Raw genomic sequence first — 2886 nt, 5'->3', positions numbered from 1 at the left:
GATCGTTAAATCGGTGATGTATTAAAGTGTGGCTAGGGAAGATTATCACGTCAAATATTTAACGTTATTGCCTGGATTGTTAAATCGGTAATGTATTAAAGTGTGGCTAGGGAAGATTATCACGTCAAATATTTAACGTTATTGCCTGGATTGTTAAATTATCACGTCAAATATCTACGAATCACAGATCGAAAATTTCAATACACTATATTTACTTAAATATATCTGCGCAGTACTTTGTTCTAAGCAACGTAATTTCCTGTTTTTATTTTCTCCTGTATGAAATATCTATGTACAAAAAAATACGTTAAAATAATATTTGAAACTTGGCCATAAGGAAGGGATGGAACCTGGGCCTTCAGAATTAATTGGTTTTTCGTAATTTTACGTTCGAATCCAATTGTAATCAGTTTTTTATTCTAATTTCAAAATAACATTTTAGTTAAACAACCAGAATCACTTTTCTTGTTCCTAAGCAGGTAAATACACATAAAACACTTGAACCAACATATTTATAAACGCTCAGGTTTGCAGTAACTTTTGTTACTGGATATCACCAATAAATGTTCTTTGGAGATTGATTTAACAAAAAACTATTTAATCGACATTTTTGTGCAATGTAGCATTTTCCATACAATATTTTTATTCTACGTTAGACGAATGCTTACACACTCCCATTTTTAATCTAAAATATTCCATTTCGGATAAACGTTTGCTTGTTTTTTGAATTTCGCGCAAAGCTACACGAGGGCTATCTGCGCTAGCCGTCCCTAACTTAGCAGTGCAAGACTAGAGGGAAGGCAGATAGTCATCACCACCCACTGCCAGCTCTTGGGCTACTCTTTTACCAACGAATAATGGGATTGACCGTCACATTATAACGCCCCCACGACTGAAAGGGCGAGCATGTTTGGTATGACGGGAATTCGAACCCGCGACCCGCAGATTGCGAGTCGAGTGCCATAACCACCTGGCCATGCCGGGCCTCGGAAAAACGTACCAAACGCAACCCAACATCGTAAGCGCGCATGTTCAGTAATAGGTAACATCACGTGCACATGGAAGAGCGTTGCTTTCTTGGATGAGAAGAAAGATATTTTCAAACTGGTATCGTGACCTTGTTAAAGAACTTCGAAATTCAACAAGATCTAAACAACATTTTTTTTTTTCATTTTGTAATAAATTTCCTGAACGGTAGCTCTGTAATTAATTCTTATTCTAAACTCTAAAGATTATATATATTATGTACATACCGTAAATAATCGGTTTCTATACGGATCCTAAAATTCAAACACTTTAACGAAACATTTGTAGTTTTTTTTAGATAATGGTGGCACACACAAACGTCACTATTTAGGAATGTTTAGTCCAAAAGATGCGAGCGCGGCCTAGTTGTTTGCGTGCTCGGACTGTAAAGCCGAGGATGCGTGGTTCGCGTTCGTTGCCGCATAAACTCGCTTCGCATATTGGGACCGCGGATGCGTTATAAGGGTGGTAGTCAAATCACACTATTCGGTGAGAATAGAGTAGCCCAAGAGTTAGCAGCTCAAAATCAGATACTGATATGCGTATATAGCCTTTGGGTAGCTTTAGGCGCAACTTCTTAAACGAACAAATTCGTTACTACATACGAAGAGACGTTTTCTCAATTACTTTTTTTTTCATATTGTTTTGTCAACTAGTCCTTGAGGCTTTTCTCTCCAAAAGATGTTGCTCTCTTGAGAATTAATTTTACCAATGCCAAGAACAATAAATTCTTTAATTGGGAACGTAATAGCATCTGAACAGAGTTGAGGTGAACGCAGTTATTAGGCAATTAAATAGTATTAAGTTGTAGGCGGCGTGCGGACAGGAATTTTTCTAATGTTTTAATTAGTTTCCAGCTGAACCATTCACTGTTCCTTTATTCCGTAGATAACATGAATTTATCTTATGTATGATTTTGACGTCTTATTTTGAGGTCGTCGATCCGTTCATATTCTCAGAAATGATTTAAGAGTACAATTTTGATCAACGTAATTCTGAGACTCACTGACTAATCACCCGTATACTTTTAAATGGCAAATAATGTATTTCGTCAGACTACTTCCTCATTTTCAAATTGCTCAGGAGACGCGTTCAAGGCTTTGTATGTACGAGAAAGATTTCACAGAATTGTTTAAATAAAAATTGTTTCTTGAATGCCATTATCCGGGACATTGTAAACTTGGGTAATAGGATAATAGAATCACTTCATGTAACGTAATGTACGTGATAGCAAGATTTCAAAACATTGTGTTAAGTTTATAATTAAATACATCACTAATCTTTCTCGATGCTTCTAGTTGTAGCTTAGAAATGCAGATGTGTTTCTGTGGACTAAGACAGTCACATTATAACGCCCCCACGGCTGAAAGGGCGAGCATGTTTGGTGTGACGGGGATTCGAACCCGCGACCTTCAGATTGCGAGTCGAGCGCCTTAACCACCTGGCCATGTAAAGAACATGTGGAAATTTAGCAAATTCATAATTAATCTATACTCTTTCTGTATGTTGTTTTGTTTGTTTTTCTGGTTATCATTTTTCATTAGAACCGGCCTGGCATGGCCAGGTGGATAAGGCGTTCGACTCACAATCTGAGGGTCGCGGGTTCGAATCCGCATACCACCAAACATGCTAGCCCTTTCAGCCGTGGGGGCGTTATAATGTGACGGTCAATCCCACTATTCGTTGATAAAAGAGTAGCCCAAGAGTTGGCGGTGGGTGGTGATGACTAGCTGCCTTCCCTCTAGTCTTACACTGCTAAATTAGGGACGGCTAGCGCAGATAGCCCTCGTGTAGCTTTGCGCGAAATTCCAAAACAAACAAACAAATCATTAGAACCTTTTCATGCCGAGAGTTAATAAA

This window comes from Limulus polyphemus, unplaced genomic scaffold (genome assembly GCF_000517525.1).
Source record: "Limulus polyphemus unplaced genomic scaffold, Limulus_polyphemus-2.1.2 Scaffold5799, whole genome shotgun sequence".
NCBI lineage: Eukaryota > Metazoa > Arthropoda > Merostomata > Xiphosura > Limulidae > Limulus > Limulus polyphemus.
This window is presented reverse-complemented; position numbering follows the sequence as displayed.